Here is a 16,724-nt window from a genome sequence, read left to right as displayed (position 1 = left end):
CTCAATCTCGTGCTAGAACAACTAATGTTACCACCATTTGAGCCAATGGACTCGGCGCATATTAAATACCTTACCTGGAAAGTAGTCTTTTTAACAGCATTACAGCCCATATCTTCAATTTTACCACAATAAGGTACTTTTGCGTACTCAATATATTTATAAATGATCTGGAAAGAAATACGACAAGTGAGATAATCAAATTTGCAGATGACACAAAATTGTTCAGAGTAGTTAAATCACAAGCAGATTGTGATAAATTGCAGGAAGACCTTGTGAGACTGGAAAATTGGGCATCCAAATGTCAGATGAAATTTAATGTGGATAAGTGCAAGGTGATGCATATAGGGAAAAATAACCCATGCTATAATTACACAATGTTGGGTTCCACATTAGGTGCTACAACCCAAGAAAGAGATCTAGGTGTCATAGTGGATAACACATTGAAATCGTCGGTTCAGTGTGCTGCGGCAGTCAAAAAAGCAAACAGAATGTTGGGAATTATTAGAAAAGGAATGATGAATAAAACGGAAAATATCATAATGCCTCTGTATCGCTCCATGGTGAGACCGCACCTTGAATACTGTGTACAATTCTGGTCGCCGCATCTCAAAAAAGATATAATTGCGATGGAGAAGGTACAGAGAAGGGCTACCAAAATGATAAGGGGAATGGAACAACTCCCCTATGAGGAAAGACTAAAGAGGTTAGGACTTTTCAGCTTGGAGAAGAGACGACTGAGGGGGGATATGATAGAGGTGTTTAAAATCATGAGAGGTCTAGAACGGGTAGATGTGAATCGGTTATTTACTCTTTCGGATAGTAGAAAGACTAGGGGACACTCCATGAAGTTAGCATGGGGCACATTTAAAACTAATCGGAGAAAGTTCTTTTTTACTCAACGCACAATTAAACTCTGGAATTTGTTGCCAGAGAATGTGGTTCGTGCAGTTAGTATAGCTGTGTTTAAAAAAGGATTGGATAAGTTCTTGGAGGAGAAGTCCATTACCTGCTATTAAGTTCACTTAGAGAATAGCCACTGCCATTAGCAATGGTTACATGGAATAGACTTAGTTTTTGGGTACTTGCCAGGTTCTTATGACCTGGATTGGCCACTGTTGGAAACAGGATGCTGGGCTTGATGGACCCTTGGTCTGACCCAGTATGGCATTTTCTTATGTTCTTATGTTCATCCTACTTACTTACCGAAAGTTATTCCCCAATTCCATCTCAATCAATCTATTGAACTTCCAACGTTCTGTCCAAGGCCACATCGTAACGAACGCGAGAAACTACTACACACCTTAGACTGTAAAAAAGCGTTGGCTTACTATAAGCAGCGAACCAACTCGCAAACCAGATCTTCTCAACTTTTCTTCTCCTTCAACCCCAATGCTCCGGGTCTTCCAGTAGCAAAACGTACGATTTCTAGCTGGATCACCAATATATACAATTTGGTTTGAAAAACGACAGTGCAAACTATCTTCCCTACCCACGGCTCATCAAACCCATGCAGTGGCAACTTTATTGGCCCATCTTCGACACGTGGCTCCACTGGACATTTGTAAAGCTGCCACGTGGGCCTCTCTTCACACTTTCACTTCCCATTACTGTTTAGACCAACAGACTACGGAGGACGCCAAATTGGGAAGAATTATTCTACAAACATTGTCCACAGAGTAACAGAGTCGACTGTCACTAATTCCTCACACTGACGGAAGAATGAGACAATATTTAGTTAATTCAGTGTGATGTGGAGCTTAGGACTCCAATGACAGCATGGCTAATTCAGCCCTGCTATCGATGGGAAAAAACAAGTTTTGCTTACCGTAAACGGTGTTTCCGTAGATAGCAGGATGAATTAGCCATGCTGTCATGGGAACTGCCAATCAGGCCCGGGAGGCGGAGCTTCTAAGTGATGTCAGAGCTTTTCTCTGAGACTGCACGTGAGTTCCCGCGCTGGAATCAACTCTCCTTAGTCTGTGATTAAGCAAGCGTGGTCGTAACGCGGCGTCGACTGTTCAGGGAGGTGGGTGGGTCAGCATGGCTAATTCATCCTGCTGTCTACGGAAACACCGTTTACGGTAAGCAAACTTGCTTTTCTGTTAAGGGTAGTAACTGCCACTCCATGCAGGTTACCCTCATGTTTCTGTTAAGGGGAGTAAGTGCCACTCCATGCAGGTTACCCCCATGTGTTCTGTTAAGGGTAGTAACTGCCACTCCATGCAGGTTACTCCCATATTTCTGTTAAGGATAGTAACTGCCACTCCATGCAGGTTACCCCCATGCCTTCTGTTAAGGGTAGTAACTGCCGCTCCATGCAGGTTACCCCCATGCCTTCTTTTAAGGGTAGTAACTGCTGCTCCGTGAAGATTATCTCCATGTTTCTGTTAAGGGTAGTAACTGTCATTCCATGCAGGTTACCCCCATGCCTTCTGTGAAGGATAGTAACTGTCACTCCATGCAGGTTACCCCCATGCCTTCTGTTAAGGGTAGTAACTGCTGCTTCGTGCAGGTTACCCCCATATTTGTTACAGGTAGTAACTGTCACTCCTTGCAGGTTACCCCCATGCAGTAATGTTATACCAGCATATAGATCAGCCACAGCATCTGGGACAGCCAAGAAAAGCACCAAGACTTGGTTGTTCTGGTCAGGAACAAAAATGTATTTACAGAAGTCAAAATAAACAGTATAAAACAAAAGTAGCTTACCTCACTTTAAACATTAAGCAGTTCATACTTATTCATTACAGGCTCCTCAAGGCCTTTCTAACCCTTCTGGGCCCTGATCCTTTATACTCTTAGGAAGGCATCCTCCTGGGTCCCAGAATCCTTTGCAGCCCTGCATCTTAAGCTGGACCAGAGCAGATGGCTCTAGTCTGTGGTGGTTTGAGTTAGTCTTTTGTATACTCCCTCTTACATGCCTTTCTTTAAGCCTTTAGGGATCCACAATGTTTATCCCATGCCCTTTTGAATTCATTAACTGTTCTCATCTTCACCACCTCTTCCGAAAAGACATTCCAGGCATCCACCACCCTCGCCGTGAAGAAATATTTCCTGATATTGATTCTGAGTTGTCCCTCCTGGAGTTTCATATCGTGACTCCCATTTCTAGTGTTTCCAATGGAAAAGGTTCAAAGATCATGCATCGTTAAAACTTTTCACATATTATTACTCCTGGGGGAATTCTGCACAAAAAAATGTAAAAATTCTGCAACAAAAAAATTGAAAATTCTGCGCACACATTTTCTAAATTCTGCAAAATTCTGCACATTTATTTTTCAAAATAACACAATATTTTTGCAAATTATTCTGCATTTCAGTGCAATGAATGTCCCTGGCAACTTGGCTCATCTGCCAGCAGTGTCAATTGCTGTTGCTGGCAGATGAGCCAAGCTGGCAGGGACTGCTGTAGTTGTTGTTAACCTCTCCACCTGAGTATCCCTGCTCACTGTCTCTCTTACATATCAGACATATGCTTTCTCTCACATGCCATCTGTCACACACATGTTCTGTCCCCCCCCATACAAGTCTCTCTCTCACACACACACACACACACACACACTCCCCCCCCCCATACAAGTCTCTCTCTCACACACACTCCCCCCCCCCCATACAGACTCCCAAGTAGACACCTACCCACTGGCTCACAACAAACACAAAGGCTCAAACATACACTCACAGGGACTTGGGCCTCTTCTTTAGCCCCTCTCTTTCCCCCCTCCCTTCTCTTTTTCTCTGTCCCTCTTCCCCTTCCCCTCTGTTCCTCTCCCTTTTCTCTCTCCCTCTTCTCCTCCTTGCTTGCTTACCTCGAGCCTCCGGTGCCGTGATGCGATGCCCCCACTCTCTGTGCGCCACCTGACTTCCCCTCCCTTCTCTCTCTCTCCCCCTCCCTCTTCTCCTCCTCTATTTTCCCCCCTCTTCTCTTTCCCCTTCTTTCTCATTTTCCCCTTCCCCCTTCTTTCTCTCTCTCTTTCCCCCTGCTCTCTTTCTCCCTTCCCCCTCCCCTCTGTTCCCCTCCCTTCTCTCTCTCTCCTCCTCTTTTTCCGCCTTCTTTCTCTCTTTCCCCGTCTCTTTCTCTTTCCCCCTTCTCTCTTTCTCTTTCCCCCTCCCTTTTCTCTCTCCCTCTTCTCCTCCTTTCTGCTTGCTCCTCGAGCCGCCGGTGCCTTGCTGCGATGCGATGCCTCCACTCTCTGTGTGCCACCTGATGTCGCTGTCCCCGATTGGCCGCTGTCCGTGCGCGGCATGCTTCCATGTTTTTTTTATCCTTTTCCGGCACGGGAGGAAATCGCGAGGGCAGCGAGGGAGGAAATCGCAAGGGCGGAAATCTGCACGGCATGCTTCCGTTGAAATCTGCACGGCGGCAATGAAATCTGCGGGAACTGCGACGAATGAAGAAATCTGCGAGATGAGGGAGGAATTCTGCACAAATTCTGCATTCCGCAGTAGCGCAGAATTCCCCCAGGAGTAACATATCTGAAGGTCTGTATCATATCTCCCCTGCACCTCCTCTCGTCCAAGGTGTACATATTCAGATCCTTCTTCGGCCTGAAACAGACCCCACACCATTTTTGATCGCCTTCCTTCTTACCATTTCCATCCTGTCTCTGTCCTTTTTGGTGGCTTATCCAAGTCCATCTGGCTAATAATTTTTTTTATGGACTTTTCCTCAGCAACTTATGCAAACCCCTTTTTAAAGCCAGCCATGCTAGATGCCTTGACTTGCCATCTGCCAACCAACAGACAGTTTAATTGCGCGCACTGAGTAAAGATGTTCTATAGAGTGCTTAGCTGGATGTACTATCCGTTGCTGGGGAATGGGGAGTACATATGTTGCTAGTGCACACACGCTTCCTGTTACCCAGCAGGCTTGGCTTTCCCAGTATTTAGGTGGCTGAAGGAAGAAGGTAGCAGTTGGAGAGTGCATGCACACTCCTACCCGTCCCCAGCAGGCTGGGCCCAGGCCACAAAGTACAGTCTCACCGTAACTGAACCTGCCTAAACACCAGACCCCACCCGGGCCACCTAGACCTGTCCCTACCCCTAATACCTAGTCCTTATTCCTTCCTCTCAAACCCAGTGGAATAAATGAACTCGCCGCCCCCCCCCCCCCATGACCCTTCCCCAACCCCAGCCCTCATCCCATCTCTCCTACCCTGTAACTTGCTTTAAATTCCCTGGCTGGAAGAGCGAGCCACAAATATGTGACGAGGGCTGCAGTTTAATGCTCACTGGGAAACAGAATGTGACAGTTTCTCCATCAGCATTCACATTTCCCAAGATAACTCCTTAGTGAGCTTATTGACTGCATGCTGCCTAGCCATTTCGAATCCAAGCATGGAGTTCAAGGTGAGCTAAATATTTATCTAGAGGGGTGAGTATAAGATGATTGAATCATGAACACATGTAGAAGATGTGCACATGGCCAGCAACCAGGGTTGAAGCTCGTGAGCGGTACTGCCAAACCGTGTGCTATTTCAACCCCTTTTTCTGCATTACCGTACGCCCAAAATATGAGCAGACATTCTTCTGTGCAACGGCACCATAGAAATATCTGCTCGTTGTAACTGACGAATGGACGGGGAAAATGATGCTAAAGCCAGAGATCAGGTGAGATCGGGCAGACTGGGGGTCTTATCTCCCATTACAGAAACAGACTGTGTTCCCTATGTTTTCCACCGTACGCTTCAGAGGTACTACGAAGTGAAAACCGATCTGAAAGACCTGATTGGAATTTTACCAGACTTGGCAGCAGCCAAAGCATTTGGAAGCATCCGAATGTGAGCTTAACAGGTCTTTTAACGCTTCTCGGTAACCTAATCTACACTATTACGACAAGATGCCGACAAGACAGACTCATATAAACAAAATATGACAGCAGACAGAGCTCAACTTATATTTTTATACTCTTTCAAATAACAATAAAACAAGGGAATACGCCATGAAACTAACCACCAGAAGATTTAAAAAATATCATACAAAGTACTTGTTCACTCAGCGCCTAATCAAGGTGTGGAAACTGTCGCCAGAGAACGTGGTGAAGGTGGTTAGCATAGCCCATGAACTTTGTAATTTCCCGAGTTATCTCATGTGGGATTTCATCAAATGCCTTCTGAAAATCCAGATACACAATATCAGCGGACTCACCTTTAGCCACATGTTTATTCATGCTCTAAGGAATTCTAATCGATTGGTAAAGATATAACTTCCCTTTGCTAAAACCATGTTGTCCTTTTCTCATTAAGCCAGGCCTATCCATATGCTCAGTAATTCTGTTCTTACCTAATGGCTTCTATCATTCTGCCCAGCACGATGTCAGGCTCACTGGTCTGTAAGTTTCCTGGAGGCGATCACATCTTGAGTACTGTGTGCTTTTCTCGTCACCTCGTCTCAAGAAAGATCTGCCAGAATTAGAAAGGGTACAGATGAGGGAGACACGAATTATAAAGGGGATGGAACAGCCTTTTATTGATGAGAGGCTAAACAGGTTACAGCTCAGCTTGGAAAAGAGAGGGCTGAGAGGGGTTGGGGGAATGGCAGAAATTTATAAAATCATGAGTGGGGTGCAGCGGTTAAATAAAGGACGGTTATTTAACCCCTTTCAAATAATATGAAAACAAGGGGATGCTCCATGAAACTAACGACCAGCAGATTTAAACCAAATCATAGGAAGCACTTTGTCACTCAACGCATAATCAAGCTGTGGAATCTGCTGCAAGAGGACGTGGTCAAGGCAACAAGCATAGCGGGGTTTAAAAGAGGTTTGGACAAGTTCTGGAGGAAAAGTCCATAACACATTATTGGCCAGGGAGACTAAAGAAAGCCAAAGCTATCCCTGGGAGTGAGAAACAGGAATTGGATTTCAATTATAAGATCTGCCAGATACCTGTGACCTGGACTGGGCATTGTGGGATGCAGGACCCTGGGCTCGATGGGCCTTGTTCTGATCCAGCATCCTGTATCAGGCAGTGCCCAGTCCAGGTCACGAGTACCTGGCAGATCCCATAAATTAGATCTTGTTCTGATCCAGGTCTTATGTTCTCAGGCCTAACCCGGGATGCTCTACCAATATCATCTCTTTCCTTGGAGTGAAGTCCATTTAGCAGTACCCTCTGTTGCCTACCGCCCAATCAGTTTTTAACTCCATTTACCACCTTAGACCCCCCACCTCCACTCAGTTTATTTATCAAGTTGAAAAATCCAACAATGTTCAAGTTTATTCAGGAATAAATTAATGTCATCGCCTTGAGGAGATGGCAATGTCTGTGGTACAGTGTCAAAGGCTTTACTGAAATGTAGTACTCCCAAGTCCCACCGAAGGAAATGTTATCCGTTGTGGCTTACCACTTTTAAAACCTGAGCAGATGCAACCCACAACCCAATTTCAATTCTGAATAATTTACTGGGAAAGCATTTTATTATCCCTTGAACTATATGAAATTCTTTCATCATGCTGAGCTCCACAAATATACTTCTGAGGAAACAGGGCAGTCTGCTCTTGTAGTATTTAAATGGCACATATTACTTTCTACCAAGAAGGACCAGGCAAATGTCACAAAAAGCACTGCCAAGGCAGTAAGCTAAGAGGTCAAGAGCTGGTGTAATACCAGGAGAAAGACCAACACTATTCATAGAGTAACAGTGTTTCCAGGGACTGAATCCAATTCCTGCCTGTAAGCTCCAGTGCAAAATTAGTACTATCTAAAAGGGAAAATAACACCAGAACACTGCTGAAAACAATTCTGTCAGTGAACATGTGTTAGCACAAAGCACTTACTGTCGATGATTTGGTTGTCCTTCAGCCTGTATGCATGTTGCAGCAGCACAACCACTGTACCTACCTATCTGCCTAAAAATCAATCAATACAATCGATCCCTAACAATACAATGTAAAAACAGCCTCTAGTGTGGAAATCCACAATATCAAACGTCCAAAAGATTCCACACAACAGAATGCTAAGACCAGGGGCAGATCTATAATGAGGTAGGGTGAGACGGACACTTCAGGCGGCAGAATTTTGAGGCGGCAAAAAATGCCCCTCTCAAAATGACACTGTGGCATCCACCTTATCCTGCCTGCCCCTGCCGCGGCTGCCAACCCAGGCTGGCTACGGCAGAAAAGAGGACTTGCTTAGACTAGATGGGCTTTGTAGTCCTTATCAGTATCATAATCTATATTTCTAAATTCAACGTGGATCTATTCTTTGTCCTTTGTTAGCTAACTAATATTACTGCTTGTGCTCCCACAGATGTTTCCCCCTGAGGCCAGCATCTATCCTTCAATGCCATGAGTACAGAAGTCGCATAAGGCTCTTGCCAGAGGCGAAAGCACATCTCAGACTGGATGTTTGTACACAAACGGTGGCCTAGATTTTGGTGTTGAGAATCCTGCCACAAGACATAATTATATCTACTCCTTCCATTGCCGCGGTCCCCAGGCTCTCTGCCTCCTCAATCAAAGAGGTACCTGTCATGCTGGCTGGGGTTGGAGAATACCCCCTCAAGAGCAGGGCAGGACCACAGGGCTGGACTGGGGTTTAACTTCTGCCTAGCCAGCCTCCTCACCTGCAGGTTGTACTGGGGCCCGGTCGGATTAGTTTCGGTGGCAGAACATCATGGTGTAGGCATGAGGCTGGATACTGCTGGGCAGATTCAGGCTGGAACTCTGGACTGGATACTGGAGCAGGCAGGTAGTAGGACACTGAGCAGGGACTGGGACTGTATCCAGACATGAGCTTGGGCAGGAAATTAACTATGGACTGAAGATTAGGGCCTGGACTGGGTAGGGCACAATAAGACCAGACAAAGGCAGGGCTGGACAAAGGCAGATAAAGGCAGGACTAGACAAGGCAGATAAGGGCAGGAGCAGATAAAGATAACATAGATCAAAGAACACTAAGGCCTGAAGGCATCAGTACAGAAGGCCTGTAGGCCGCTAAGCGTAAGGCCTAGAGGCCACAAGGCAGGGAAAGGCCCTCATAGGCCACAGAGCAAGGTACAAGGCAGCAGAAGGCCACAAGGCCACAAGGCAAAAGGAGAAGCCTAGATAGGCCACAAGACAAGGTATAAGGTAAGAGAAGGCCCGGAGGCCACAAGGCATGGAGAAAGGTAAGAGTTGTTGAGCAGCAGGTAAGAGAGCCAAGGGTGACTCCATAAAGAGGCACTGAGGTTCTGGCAAGGCAGGGTTAAATGGGGCTGGACTTCGGGTGTGGTGTGTCTGAGCAGCAAGGAGTGCATGACAAGGTTGGAGGAGAGGCTCACTGAGGACACCTAGTGGAGGGAAGGCTGCACAACGGGCTGAACCAGGACATGGAGAGTCTATGAAATAGGCGAAACTGTGTCACTGACAGTACCCATACTACAGAAAAACAGTATTATGGCACTTCTGGAGGTGAGTGTCATTCATAATTTACATTAATTCTGGTGAAAGTCACTGAACTGATCGTTTGACATTTTAGTGCAAAAGGAGTTGAGGATACCTTGCATTGCTACCTGCACCCCAAAATAAGAACATAAGATATGCCATACTGGGTCAGACCAAGGGTCCATCAAGCCTAGCATCCTGTTTCCAACAGTGGCCAATCCAAGTCAAGTACCTGGCAGGTATCCAAAAATTAAATAGATCTCAAGCTACTAATGCTTATTAATTAATAGCAGTTTATGGATTTTAACTCTAGGAACTTATCCAGACCTTTTTTAAACCCAGTTACACTAACTGCAGTAACCACATCCTCTGGCAATGAATTCCAGAGCTTAACTATGCGCTGAGTGAAAAATAATTTTCTTCAATTTGTTTTAATGAGCTACTTGCTAACTTGATGGAATGCCCCCTAGTCCTTTTATCCAAGAGTAAATAACCGATTTATATCAACCTGTTCAAGTCCTTTCATGATTTTGTAGACCTCTATTGAATCCCCCCTCAGCCATCTCTTCTCCAAACTGAACAGTCCAAACCTCTTTACCCTTTCCTCATGGGGAGCCGTTCCATGCCCTTTATCATTTTGGTCGCCCTTTTCTGCACTTTCTCCAGTGCAACTATATATTTTTTGAGATGCAGCGACCAGAATTGTACAAAGTACTCAAGGTGCAGTCTCACCATGGAGTGATACAGAGGCATTATGACATTTTCCGTTCTATTAACCATTCCCTTCCTAATAATTCTTAACATTCTATTTGCTTTTTTGACCGCCACAGTATACTAAGCTGATGATTTCAATGTATTATCCACTATGATGCCTAGATCTCTTTCCAGGGTGATAACTCCTAAGATGGTACCGAACATTGTGTAACTACAGCATGGGTTATTTTTTCATAAGAACAAGAAATTACCATGCTGGGTCAGACCAAGGATCCATCAAGCCCAGCATCCTGTTTCCAACAGAGGTTAAATCAGGCCAGAAGAACCTGGCAAGTACCCAAACACCAAGAAGATCCCATGCTACTGATACCAGTAATAGCAGAGGATCACCCCTGGAGCCCTTTTTAAATATCGAAGTTACATTGGGCATCTTCCAGTCTTCAGGTGCAATGGATGATTTTAATGATAAATTACAAATTAATTGAATTACGTCTGAAATTTCATTTTTTAGTTCTTTTAGAACCATGGCGTGTATACCATCTGTTCCAGGTGATTTATTACTCTTCAGTTTGTCAACCTGGCCTACCCCATCTTCCAGGTTCACCATGATTTGGTTCAATTCATCTGAATCATCACCCTTGAAAACTGTCTCCAAAATGGGTATCTCTCATAAGAACATAAGAAATTGCCATGCTGGGTCAGACCCAGGATCCATCAAGCCCAGCATCCTGTTTCCCACAGAGGCCAAACCAGGCCATAAGAACCTGGCAAGTACCCAAACACCAAGAAGATCCCATGCTACTGATGCAATTAATAGCAGAGGCCATGCCCTAAGTCAACTTGATTAATAGCAGTTAATGGACTTCTCCTCCAAGAACTTATCCAAACCTTTTTTGAACCCAGCTATACTAACTGCACTAACCACATCCTCTGGCAACAAATTTCAGAGCTTAATTGTGCGTTGAGTGAAAAATAATTTTCCCCGATAAGTCTTAAATGTGCTACTTGCTAACTTCATGGAGTGCCCCCTAGTCCTTCTATTATCTGAAAGTGTAAATAACTGATTCACATCTACTCGTTCAAGACCTCTCATGATTTTAAGGACCTCTATCATTTCCCCCTCAGCCCTCTCTTCTCCAAGCTGAACAGCCCTAACCTTTTCAGCCTTTCCTCATAGGGGAGCTGTTCCATCCCCTTATCATTTTGGTTGCCCTTTTCTGTACTTTCTCCATCGCAACTATATCTTTTTTGAGATGTGGCGACCAGAATTGTACACAGTATTCAAGGTACAGTCTCACCATGGAGCGATTCAGAAGCATTATGATATTTTCTATTTTATTAACCATTCCCTTCCTAATAATTCCTAACATTCTGTTTGCTTTATTGACTGCTGCAGCACACTGAGCCAACGATTTCAAAGTATTATCCACTATGATGCCTAGATCTTTTACCTGGGTGGTAGCTCATAATATGGAACCTAACATCGTCTAACTACAGCAAGGATTACTTTTCCCTATATGCAACACCTTGCATTTGTCCACATTAAATGTCATCTGCCATCTGGATGTCCATTCTTCCAGTCTTGCAAGGTCCTCCTGTAATATGTCACAATCCGCTTGTGATTTAACTACTCTGAATAATTTTATATCATCCGCAAATTTGATAACCTCACTCATATTCCTTACCAGATCATTTATAAATATATTGAAAAGCACCGGTCCAAGTACAGATCCCTGAGGCACACCACTGTTTACCCTTTTCCACTTAGAAAATTGATCATTTAATCCTACTCTCTGTTTCCTGTCTTTTAACCAGTTTGTAATCCACGAAAGGACATCACCTCCTATCCCATGACTTTTTAGTTTTCTTAGAAGCCTCTCAGGAGGGATTTTTTCAAATGCCTTCTGAAAATCAAAATACACTATATCTACTGGTTCACCTTTATCCACATGTTTATTAACCCCTTCAAAAAAATGAAGCAGATTTATTAGGCAAGACTTCCCTTGGATAAATCTATGTTGACTATGTTCCATTAAACCATGTCTTTCTATATGCTCTACAATTTTGATCTTGAGAATAGTTTCCACTATATTTCCCGGCACTGAAGTCAGGGTCACTGGTCTATAGTAACCTGGATCGCCCCTCGAGCCTTTTTTAAATATTGGGGTTACATTGGCCACCCTCCAGTCTTCAGGTACAATGGATGATTTTAATGATAGGTTACAAATTTTAACTAAAAATCAGAAATTTCATTTTTTAGTTCCTTCAGTACTCTAGGATGCATACCAGCCAATCCAGGTGATTTGCTACTCTTTAGTTTGTCAATCTGGCCTCCTACATCTTCTAGGGTCACAGTGATTTGGTTCAGTTTGTCTGACTCATCACCCTTGAAAATCATCTCCGGAACTGTTATCTCCCCAACATCCTCATTAGTAAACACGGAAGCAAAGAATTAATTTAGTCTTTCTGCAATGGCCTTATCTTCCCTAAGAGCCCCTTTAACCCCTCAGTCATCTAACGGCCCAATCGACTCTCTCACAGGTTTCTTGCTTCGGATATATTTTTTAAAGTTTTTATTATGAGTTTTTGCCTCTACGGCCAACTTGATTTCAAATTCTCTCTTCGCCTGTCTTATCAATGTTTTGCACTTAATTTGGCAATGCTTATGCTTTATCCTATTTTCTTCAGATGGATCCTTCTTCCAATTTTTGAAGGATGTTTTTTTGAATAAAATAGCCTCTTTCACCTCACCTTTTAACCATGCCGGTAATCATTTTACCTTCCTTCCACCTTTCTTAATGCGTGGAATACATCTGGACTGCGTGTCTAGGATTGTATTTTTTAACAATGTGCATGCCTGTTGAACACTTTTAACCTTTGCAGCTGCACCTTTCAGTTTTTTTCTAACTATTTTCCTCATTTTATTAAAGTTTCCCTTTTGAAAGTTTAGTGTTAGAGCTGCAGATTTACTTATTGTCCCCCTTCCAGTTATTAGTTTAAATTTGATCATGTTATGATCACTATTGCCAAGAGGCCCTACCACTGTTACGTCTCTCACCAAATCCTGCGTTCCACTAAGAATTAAATCTAAAATAGATCCCTTTCTCGTTGGCTCCTGAACCAATTGCTCCATGAAGCAGTCATTTATTACATCCAGGAACTTTATGTCTCTAGCAAGTCCTGATGTTACATTTACCCAGTCAATATTGGGGTAATTGAAATCTCCCATTATTATTGCACTGCCAAATTGGATAGCTTCCCTGATTTCTCTTAGCATTTCATCATCTGTCTGACCATTTTGTACAGGTGGACGGTAGTATACTCCTATCATGGGATTTCTACCCATTTAGTCTCTATACCCTCCTGGACATAAAGTGCCACACCCCCATGAAGTTGATCCTTTCTATCATTGCGATATAATTTGTACCCTGATATAGCACTGTCCCATTGGTTATCCTCCTTTCACCAGGTCTCTGTGATGCCAATTATGTCAATCTCATCATTTACTGCTGTACACTCTAACTCTCCCATCTTACTTCTTAGACTTCTGGCATTGGCATACAGACATTTCAAAGTGTGATTTTGTTTGTATTCACAACCTGCTCTTCAGTTGTTAGGGATAATTTGGAAATTTAGTTCAGGTGATTTTTTACATATAGGCACATGGACTACATTTGCTTTTATTGGAACCTCTCTGTTGGGATGCCCTAACTCTCCTGTTTCATTAGTGTCCTTCAAGGATACATTCCTCCGAACCATGCACTGCTGAGTGATTATCAGCTTTCCCCCTTGTTCTAGTTTAAAACTGCTCTATCTCCTTTTTAAAAATTAGTGCCAGCAGCTTGGTTCCTCTCTGGTTAAGGTGTAGCCCATCTTTTCGGAAAAGTCTCCCCCTTCCCCAAGCGCTTCCCCAGTTCCTCACAAAACTGAATCCCTCTTTCCTGTACCATTGTCTCATCCATGCATTGAAACTCTGGAGCTCTGCCTGCCTCTGGGGACCTGCACGTGGAACAGGAAGCATTTCAGAGAATGCCACCCTGGAGGTTCTGGATTTCAGCTTTCTACCTAAAATCCTAAATTTGGCTTTCAGAACCTGTCTCCCACATTTTTCTATGTCATTGGTACCCACATGTACCACGACAGCCGGCTCCTCCCCAACACTGTCTATAATCCTATCTAAGTGACACGTGAGCTCTGCAGGCAAGTTACCAGGCGATCCTCACGTCCACCAGCCACCCTGCTATCTACATTTCTAATAACTGAATCACTAACTATAATGGCCGGCCTAACCCTTCCCTCCTGGGCAGTAGCCCTGGGAGACGTGTCCTCAGTGCGAGGACAATACACCACCTGGAGAGCAGGTCCTTGCTACAGGATCACTTTCTGCTACACCAGGGTGATGTTCTCCTACTGGGAGACCTTTCTGATCCAAGGCAGCACTGGGGCTGCCAGACTGGATTTGGGACTTGGCTACTATGTCCCTGAAGGTCTCATCAATGTACCTCTCTGTCTGCCTCAGCTCCTCCAAGTCTGCTTCTCTAGCCTCTAGAGATCAGACTTGTTCCCTGAGAGCCAGGAGCTCTTTGCACTGAGTGCACACGTACAATCTCTCACCAGCGGGTAAAAATTCATACATGTGACACTCAATGCAAAAGACTGGAAAACCCCCCCTCTTGCTGCTGGACTGCTGCCTTCATCTGAATTTTATTGCGTTCCTAGTTAAGTTTAGGATACTAAGGGAGTTGGAATTAGAGTACTTTAAATTTACAGGTGAATTTACTAATTAATCAGCTAGTGTCCTACAAGGGGATGATTAAACTTTCAATAAGGGCTGGTACAATAGTATGTTTAATATAAGATCCTGATTGATTTTTAATGAGAATGTGTCTCTTGCCTAAAAATCAAGGGTTGAGTGGGTGGGAAAGACAGACACTAGAATTAACTATCTCTGGCTTGTTTTTTTACCTCAGGCACACCAAACCCTAAAGAATATATCCCACTATTTCACCTTTCTCCAAACTTTTATAAATCCAAAGATTTCCCAAAGCTGTACTTACTAATCCTGTTTAACCACCATTAATTTTATCTTCACTCAAAGAATTGAAGGGTTTGAGATTCATGCGCGGTTAGGCATGCACTTCCTGTCCTTTTCTACTACAAAGGATGCGGGGGCCTCTGGAATTCAATCCCTGGATCGCTTGCGGGGGATGCTGGAAGCAATATGCAGATGAGCCTTCCGGATCTCTTCTACTGCAAAGGGTGCAGGGCCTCTGGAAACTGGGGCTGTGGAATTCAATCCCTGGATCGCTTGCGGGGGATGCTGGGAGCAGTATGCAGATGAGCTTTCCGGTCCTCTTCTACTGAAAAGGATGCAGGGCCTCTGGAAGCTGGGGCTGAAGCAAAGAATTTGTTTAGTCTTTCTGCAATGGCCTTGTCTTCCCTAAGTGCCCCTTTAACCCCCTCGATCATCTAATGGTCCAACTGACTCCCTAGCAGGCTTTCTGCTTCAGATATTTTTAAAAAGGTTTTTATTATGTGTTTTTGCTTCTAGGGCTAACTTTTTTTCAAATTCTCTCTTAGCCTGTCTTATCAATGTCTTATATTTAACTTGCCAATGTTTATGCTTTATTCTATTTTCTTCAGATGGATCCTTCTTCTAATTTTTGAATGAAGATCCTTTGGCTAAAATAGCCTCTTTCACCTCACTTTTTAGCCATGCCGTCTATCGTTTGACCTTCCTTCCACCTTTCTTACTATAAGAAAGTAATCATCCCCATCAAAGATTCCATACATAATGCCCTCAAGATGTGGGATTCTGCCCTATCGGCTATCAACCTCCTCACTAAGCTGCATTTTGCCCTCAACACTAACAAGACGGAACTTATGATAATTTCCCCACAACGCAACTCTTTTATCACCACTCCCACCAACACTAGCCAGCCCACGCTCAACTTCTCCTCTCACGTACGTGATCTAGGCATCACCTGGATACCCATCTTAACTTGAAAAAATTCATCAATTCTACTTTAAAAGACTGTTACTTCAAGCTAAACACCCTAAAAAAGCTCAAACCCCTACTGCACACTAACGACTTCCGCTCTGTTCTTCAATCCGTCATCCTTTCCAAAATTGATTACTCTAACAGCATCCTCCTGGGCCTCCCCAAAAACACTCTTACTCCCCTACAAATGCTCCAGAATGCCGCGGCATGCATCCTGACAGGTACACGCAAAAAAGAGCATATCACCCCCATCCTTAAACAACTTCACTGACTCCCGATTTCCGCCAGAATTAAATACAAGACCCTATCCCTCATTCACAAAGCGCTTCACAACCCCAATATGCTTTGGTTTAATGACTCACTGTTATTCCGCCCCAACAACAGACCCACTAGATCGCAATACTTAGCAACACTTCGAACTCTATCTCCCAAACTCGCCCACCTTATGACAACTAAAGAATGCTCCATATCTATTGCTGGACCCACCTTATGGAATACCATGCCACCTGATCTGCGACAAGAAGCATGCCCCAAAAAGTTCAAACAAAGACTCAAAACATGGCTGATCATACAAGCCTACAGAAACAACACGTAACCCTCCTCCCCACCCTCTCTCCGGGCACATTCTCAAGTTGACTCTCCATGCTA

The sequence above is a fragment of the Rhinatrema bivittatum genome, chromosome 3, assembly GCF_901001135.1.
Source record: "Rhinatrema bivittatum chromosome 3, aRhiBiv1.1, whole genome shotgun sequence".
Classification (NCBI taxonomy): domain Eukaryota; kingdom Metazoa; phylum Chordata; class Amphibia; order Gymnophiona; family Rhinatrematidae; genus Rhinatrema; species Rhinatrema bivittatum.
The sequence above is the reverse complement of the archived record's forward strand: the minus strand, read 5'-3'. Positions refer to the sequence as shown.